The 7,870-nt window shown below is 42.1% G+C and overlaps 1 protein-coding gene across 2 annotated transcripts in view; it reads left to right on the top strand.

Annotated features, from left to right (window-relative positions):
* Window positions 1-4,751: 4,751 nt before the first annotated feature.
* The window catches only part of LOC140393801 (uncharacterized), a 30,959-nt gene continuing 27,840 nt past the window's right edge, over window positions 4,752-7,870 (top strand). The window contains exon 1 of one of the 2 annotated variants that reach the window (XM_072480248.1): window positions 4,752-4,927. The gene's annotated coding sequence lies outside the window, so the exon portion shown is untranslated. Of the gene's footprint in view, window positions 4,928-5,074; window positions 5,247-7,870 lie in introns of those variants that run through there. The other variant, XM_072480250.1, reaches the window with a different exon arrangement.

The following is a 7,870-nucleotide window of genomic DNA, read 5'->3' as shown; positions in this document are numbered from 1 at the left end:
TGTACATGAATCTATAAACATAGTGCAAATGCCGTCTTCCTTCCTTCCAGGTCCCACCTTTTATTAACCCCATACTCTAAGCTAAACTAACCCCCCCCCCCTTCTGCTGACGATTAATTTTCCACAACGAAGTCGACAAACTGTTGCCACCTCCGGGCGAACCCTAGCGTTGACCCTCTCAAGGTGAACTTAATTTTCTCCAAACAGAGAAAACTAGCCATGTCAGATAGCCAGGTCTCCGACTTCGGGGGCTTTGAGTCCCTCCAAACTAATAATATCCGTCTCCGGGCTACCAGGGAAGCAAAGGCCAGAATGTCTGCCTCTGTCTCCTCCTGGATTCCCGGATCTTCCGACACCCCAAAAATTGCCATCTCTGGACTCGGTGCCACCCTTGTTTTTAACACCGTGGGCATGACATCTGCAAATGCCTGCCAGAATCCCCTCAGCTTTGGACATGTCCAGAACATGTGGACATGGTTCACTGGCCCTCCCGCACACTTTGCACATCTTCTACCCCAAAGAACCTGCTCATCCAGGCCACTGTTATGTGAGCCCGGTGAACGACCTTGAATTGTGTCAGGCTGAGCCTGGGACATGTTGTGGACGCGTTGACTCTACTCAATGCGTCTGCCCATAGACCATGCTCTATCTCTCCTCCCAACGCCTCCTCCCACTTGCGCTTCAGCTCCTCAGTCTGCGTCTCCTCTGACCCCGTAAGTTCCTTATAAATGTCAGAGACCCTCCCTTCTCCCACCCACCCTCTGGACACTACCCTGTCCTGTATCCCCCTTGGTGGTAGGAGCCGGAAGGTTGAAACCTGCCTATGTAGGAAATCCCACACCTGCAGGTACCTAAATTAGTTTCCCCTCGCCAATCCAAATTTCTCCTCAAGCTAGGAAAGCTCCCGTCTATAAACATATCTCCCATCCTCTCAATCCCTGCTCTCTACCATCTCCGAAACCCCCCGTCCATCCTTTCCGGGGCAAACCGATAATTATTACAGATTGGAGACTAAACCGACGCTCCCTCTGCTCCCACATGCCTCCATTGCCCCCAGACTCACATGGCTGCTGCCACCACTGGGCTGGTGGAGTACCGTGCCGGCGGGAACGGCAGAGGTGCCGTTATCAACGCCCCTAGGCTGGTGAAATTTATACTTTTTCATAATGAAAGCAGTCTGGAGCTAATATTACTGGCGAACAAGTAGAAATATTTCCTTAGTGACATCATCATGACTCAAATCTCAGACGACTACAGTGTTGGATCATCCAGATGATCCCTCTTTGCATTTTATTATGGCAATAAGGTGTCTCTTCTGTTTCTTTGGGCAACATATGAACTAGGCTGAAATTGTCAAATTAGTTTAGTTTATAACCCATACAGTCACCAAAAAAAATACATTTGACTGTATTAAACCCCAAATACCAGCTGTAGAAATGTTTTTTACTACAAGACTACTTTTCCAGTGCCTTCCTCATCAGTTTCCTGAACTCTATCCTAATTATTCCAATCAATTACAAATCTCCATTAGCGGCAACATGTTTTGCAGTAAGCCCAAAGCATTAACTGGCAAATGTTGAATCTGGCCTTGTTCACACTTCCTTCACACCTTCTATCGCGTTTCAAACCATGTCCTTTGTTGCTTTGAGCCTGGCCTCTTCTATAGTACCCTAATTATTCATTGCACAAATTTAAGCCATTTTCTTCCTTTCCCCTATGATGTGTTCACTAAACCAGTTTGTTTTATCACACACCTATCTCTTCCTCTAAAAGCGTACCATTCAGCCTAAATCTTCCAATTTCAATGAGCACAGGATTTCAGCTCTCACCTGAAGCAGTTTAGGATTTTTTTAAAAATTGCTATGACCATAGGTGCTTTCCCCATTTGAGAGCTGACTGGGGGTGACTTAATCTGAGGATCACCACACCTCCGGTGAGGGGCAAGGTTGAGAAGGCAGGCCTTCATGAATAACTATCATCAAGTTGATGGTTGGCAATCTGATGCAACATTAGACTACTGTTTGCTCTCGCACTCCCATCATAATATAGGTTAAGTCAAACAGGAAGTTATTTTAAATAGCCAGACTAATTCTGGTAGCAAGAATACATTATTCCAATTATTTACTACTTCCTCACCCAGCTTTTTGGATTAAAAATCAGATATACAGATGTGGGGAAAACCTTCATTGCTGCCATTATTGTTTGCCATGTCTCTGTCATTGTTAAAAAGCTCTTAATTATGGGCAGTACGGTACCACAGTGGTTAGCATTGCTGCTTCACGACACCAAGGTCCCAGGTTCGATCCCAGCTCTGGGTCACTGTTGGTGTGGAGTATGCACATTCTCCCCGTGTTTGCATGGATTTCGCCCCCACAACCCAAAGATATGCAGGGTAGGTGGATTGGCCATGCTGAATTGCCCCTTAATTGGAAAAAATGAATTGGCTACTCTTAAATTTTTTTTTTAAGCTCTTAATTTTTGAGGAACCTTTCTTCATTGTGTACCTTACTATCACCAATGTACTCCATTTCTTTATCTGCATTTTGCTTCTCAACCCAGAATGGGGAGATAATAGATACTCAAATGGTTCTCCAAATCCAACTTAATCTGAATATCACTGAGCAAGATCTGTTTAAGAAGAAGAGAGGATTACAGCTAAAGCAGAATTTCATGTGTCTTGAACCTTTGCAACAAGCAATATGTTTGGTACACGTTGCGCTAAGTTAAATCTGGAAAGAATAGCCATCATTCTGGGTGTTTAATTTGTGGGGGTGCTTTGTCTTATCTGTGATTCCTAACAGACTTGCTTGACACAATGGCACTTTCATTGTAAGAATCCTTCCTGTTTGTTTGCTTTGTTCCTATTTCTTTTGTTATTTTGGTCTGTGGACCTATAATTGGAATATGCCTTTGAGCAGAAAACTGGTTGATGTAGCCTACTTGTCAGGACCCTGTTCCCAGACTATGTTTTGGAAAACAGGAGCCAGATTCCTCAGCACCGAGTGGATCTTACGAAACAAGTTTTTAGAAGGAGTCGGATCAAACAATCAGTTGGCTGCTGGGTTGGGCAGGGTTGTTTTTTTTCTATCTGACAACGACCAGTGATTGGCTCCTGCATGATGCTTTCTGAAAGAACTGGGCAGAAGTGTTTTAGACCTTGGATGTGCTTGCTGAACTGAAAGAACTGCTTTATTGTTCTGAAAGCTGTGACGGTACATCCTTTGCTGTGAACCCTGAAATGATGCTGAGTCTGCACAGAAAAGATAGACAACCTTGCCAGAGAAAACATCCCAAACCTAAAAGGAAGAAGTCTCAAAATAAAAGCTGAACTTCAGAAAGACACTAATTGGAAATCATCCCAGTGCATCAAAGATCCTTATTCCTTTACTTTTAATTAATATTTTCTTTCCCTTTCCACCACCCTTCCCCTTCTGTTTGTTTGTCTGTGTGTGTGTGTGTAGCACGGATTGGTTGGGAAAGGGGTATTAGAAAGTTACATTTTTTGTCTAATACAATGCTGTACATAATAAATGCTTACTTATGCTAAAGTTACAAACTTGGTGACTGCAGTTTATTGGGCTCAACCAAGGACCTCGAGTATTTTAAATTAAATCTTATTTCACCTGTGTTGCGACTCTGGGTCAAGTGGGGCTGGAATTGAGGTGCACTCGCTCAGGATGTTGTGACATCATTTACAGCACACAAAGAATTTTGTCTTAATTAAACATTAACAGGGTTTGTTCGATATCACACACAACTTTACAGGACAGGGAGTGACAGCACTAAATAACTCCGGAGCTAATGTTTGAGTGCTTTCTCGACTCGAGATAATAGACAAACAGACCATAGTTCAACATAGTGTCATCCTGGGCCGTTAAGTAATCGGTGGAAAAAAACCTTGCAAACTTTGAAGCATGAGACTGAATGAGGACTAAGCACCTATTTAATCTGCACAAGCAGAGTGACTTGAACTAGAAAACTGGCGTGGATTCCATTGATTTGGTTAGGTCCTGGAGGCTATGCATATAAAAAGAAATGTCATTGCATTCATGCTTATTGCAAGCTTTTGCTGAACGGCAGCATGCTCCATAAAGCTAGCATTCGGCGATTTTTTGTTCGGTTCAACTTCTCTAATTCAGTTTGAGAAGTGAATTTATTGAAAGATAAAATATTGAGAGAACCAGCAGGGTCGGTGCTATAGATTCCCAGGGTTGGGAATCTAAATGTACGCAGAACAATACTTTTCACTGTACCTCGGTACACGTGACAAACCTAGAACTCTTGTCATATCTTCAGAATAAGGAGTGCCTCCCACTTAAGACCCAGACGAGAAAGATTAATTTTTTTCTTTCTCAAAGGGTTGTTAATGTTTGGAATCCTTAACCCCAGAAAGTAAAAGCAGGGCTGTTGTTGAATCTATTCAAGGCTGAGATTGATTTTTTTAACTACAAGAGAATCCAGGGTTATGGGAACCGGTGGAAAAGGGGCGTTGGGGCTAAGGTCAGATCAATCATGGTCTTATTGGATGGTGTAAGCAACCACCAAGGCCCTAAAATAAATCACAAGGTTTACTGCTATTTCTGATTTTCTTATGTTACTCAATCGAGTGAAATATGAATGAACTTTTTAAGATTTTAATTCCTGCCCTATTTAATGAACAAAGGAAAGGTCACGCTGGAAGATTCCTAATGTTACAAGTAATCTTTATTCACATCCGCTTTTAGAATGGGGATAGTCTGGAATTTGTGAGGGGAGGGGAGGGGAGGGGGGAGAGCTGCACAAAACATACTGAGAGGTTGGTCGAAACCAGCTTGAACATTTCCTGGTCGAAAGAGGCGGAGCGTTCTCCTTTATCTCGCTGATAGAAAGCTAGGAGAAATTTCGGTGAGCAGCTGAACGGAGATGGACGAGAGTGTCTCCTCGCAGGGTGAGTGAGAGAGGGGATTAAAACAAATGAAGGGATCTGATTTGTCACGTGTGAAAAAGGGGGGGGGGGTGTTGGTATGTTCACTTCAGGTAAAAAGACGAGACAAAGCTTATTGGCTGGCGCGGGAAGGGTGCATCTCAATCTACAAAGGGGAGGGTTAGCAGAACACAAAACACACCATCGAGCAGTCACACTAAAATCAGGACAATTTGCCCGGGGGGGTGGTGGTGGTGAGAGAGATAGAGGGAATAATCAGTTTTCAATTGTCACTGGACTCTGTCGAAACACAACTGGATTAATCTGCGTTGGTTGCTTTCAGGTGAGTGAATGATTAAACCCGTGGTCTTTTCCAATGTCATTTGGGTCGCAATGGAAAAGTAGCTGGTGGGTTGAGATCGGACGCGGACGAGAGTGTGATCAGGGGCGGGATAGAGGAACAGCGTCGTCAGTTTCAGTCCATGGAGCTTGTGACAATGGGGGAAACCGGCTTCAAAACGTAAAACTTCAGGCAAGGCATCCCAGGTTGCAGTGTGCAGGGAAATAAACTGGCTGGTGTTCGCTGCAAACTTGCCCTGGTCCAAACCCAGTTGGAGAAACTGGAGCTGGAAGAACTTTCAACGGGGTTGTAAGTGGATGGTGTGGGATGGGGGGGTTAACTTTCAACCCAATTAAGTGAATGCCAGAGTCTTTGACAACTGATTCAGATCAGAACCCTTCTTCCTACTTATCAGTCAAATGTGTTCAATTACTTTCGCAAGGAGTGACTGTCTCGTTTTCTTTTCAAAATAAAAAGAAGAGTTTCGTTACTTTCTGTTGGGTAACAACGGGGCGGTTTTGAGGGATGTGGTGGGAAATGTCTGGAATGTTCCTAAATAATTTCTGGGGTTTGAAAGCAGCCGAGGACATTGGCCCGCACCCTGCATTAATATCCATGTGTGTGCGTACTGCCTTTCCAGTATTTTACATCCAGTTTTTAAAAACAAACATCTCCTGTGCAGTAAGGAAATTATTTTTTTATATTCCGCCTGTGTACAATATCTTTTTTGATGAGCAGAATCTTCTCCCCACCTGCTGTCAATAACATCACATGATCTGACTAGTAGGTTAACCGAATGCCACTCTGCCTGACTAACCTGATATTGCAGCAATCGTTCGCGTCATTATTTGCTTTAAAAAAACAACAGCGCCGCCCCCCTCAGTACATACCTGGACGTGTTTTGCTCTTTCTGTTATTGAGGTGTTTGTTGGGTGAAAGAAAAGCAAGTGACATCTGGCCCTGGGATGGACAAGTTGAATAACCCCGCGTCATACAGAAAGCATTCACTTAACCGTACTTTGGAATTAGGGTTCAGACCAAAAGCAAATGTAATATCCGGCAACTGAAATGAAACATTCTCTCCCTCTCTGAATACATACTTATAATCTATTTTTATATTTCCTGATGAAGCAATACAGTTAGAAGATTTTTTTTTTAAAGCCGTGTTTCCTTTCCCCACTAATGGTCTTTTTCGATTTTGGAACTTACAATGCAGTATTCAAACTCTTCAGTCTGATTAAATTCTAAATGTTCTTGGGAATGATGGACAGGCTTCGTGCATTGCACAGTTTTCTCCGCTGTCTTCCGAAATGAATTTTAGTGCAGTTTGTAAACAATCAAAGTTCACTAAATTTAATCTTCATGTTTTGAAAGTGACGTGCCCATTATTAGAACAGCGAAGTGGAATTGCATTAACCTGTGCCACTGTCTGACTCTCCATCCTATGCCAAGCAGGCATGTAATACATGACAGATATCACACTTTGCCTCTGTAACGACGTAATATAAGGAGAAAGGTAATTTTATCGTTTAAGAACGTGAAATTTATGAGCACTTCTTCATTTATAAAATTTGATGACCTGAGTTTATTTAATTTAGCTCTAATTTTTTATTTTAAAACATGGCTCTTTTCAGCAGAATCAAATATTGGTGCCAAAATAAGTCTCTTCATTACTGATTATTGTTGTTGGGTGTAAATTTGGGAGAAAATGTGAAAAACGAGAATAAAAATAAGTCTCATTTATGTGCAAATGCTGCAATTGCTTCAGACAAGTGCAGATGTGTGATTAAATGCGGAAATCCAAACGTTGCTGTTCTGCTAGTCTGTCATTTTAATTGCTCAAATCATTTGAGGTTGTGCCTTTGGCTGCCAAGTCCCCAACCTCTGGAATTCCCCTTATAAACCTCAGCCTCTCTCTCTCACTCCTTTTTAAGAAGCTTCTCAAAATCTAATTCTTTGACCAAACCTTTGAATATTCTACCCTAATTTCACCTTATGTGGCTCAATATCTAATTTTGTTTTATAATGCTCCTTGATGTTACATTATGCTAAAAGTGCCATATAAATACAATAAGTTGCTGTGGTTAGCCTTGTGAAAGTGGCGTTTTGCTTTTTGGCACATCAATAACATGCACTGTGCTTGTGAAGCTGCTGAATTTGCTTGATATATGAGCTAAACTCACCACTGATTTGAGGTATTGCTGCTTTGCAGTCATTTAAGATTTTCGCATACAAAATTCAATAACACATGCTGGAAATGCTCAGCACGTTTAGCAGCATTTGTGGAGAGAGCGAAACAATTAACTTTGAGTCAAATATGACTCTCTTAACCCTGAACAGTCCGCTTCTTTAATAAAAGTCTTCTGAAGAAACTCATATATTCAACTCCATGTCAATTCTGTTTCTCTCTTCGCAAGTGCTCCTGCTGAGTATTTCCTGCGCTTTGCTTTTTTAAAATTTTAAATCTCTGCATCTGCATTATTTTTCTCCTAGATTATCTGTTAGATGATTTTAAGAATGTACCAATTGGTGGTTACTGTCAACTTTTTGGCACTGACACTTATTACAAGTGGGGCGTCTCGTTCCTTCTTCTGGTTTTACTTGTTTGATATTTTTAGTGTGGTGAC

Source organism: Scyliorhinus torazame, chromosome 17 (assembly GCF_047496885.1).
Source record: "Scyliorhinus torazame isolate Kashiwa2021f chromosome 17, sScyTor2.1, whole genome shotgun sequence".
NCBI classification, from domain to species: Eukaryota; Metazoa; Chordata; class Chondrichthyes; order Carcharhiniformes; family Scyliorhinidae; genus Scyliorhinus; species Scyliorhinus torazame.
Note: the sequence above shows the minus strand (reverse complement) of the source record. Positions and strands in the feature narration are given on the sequence as shown.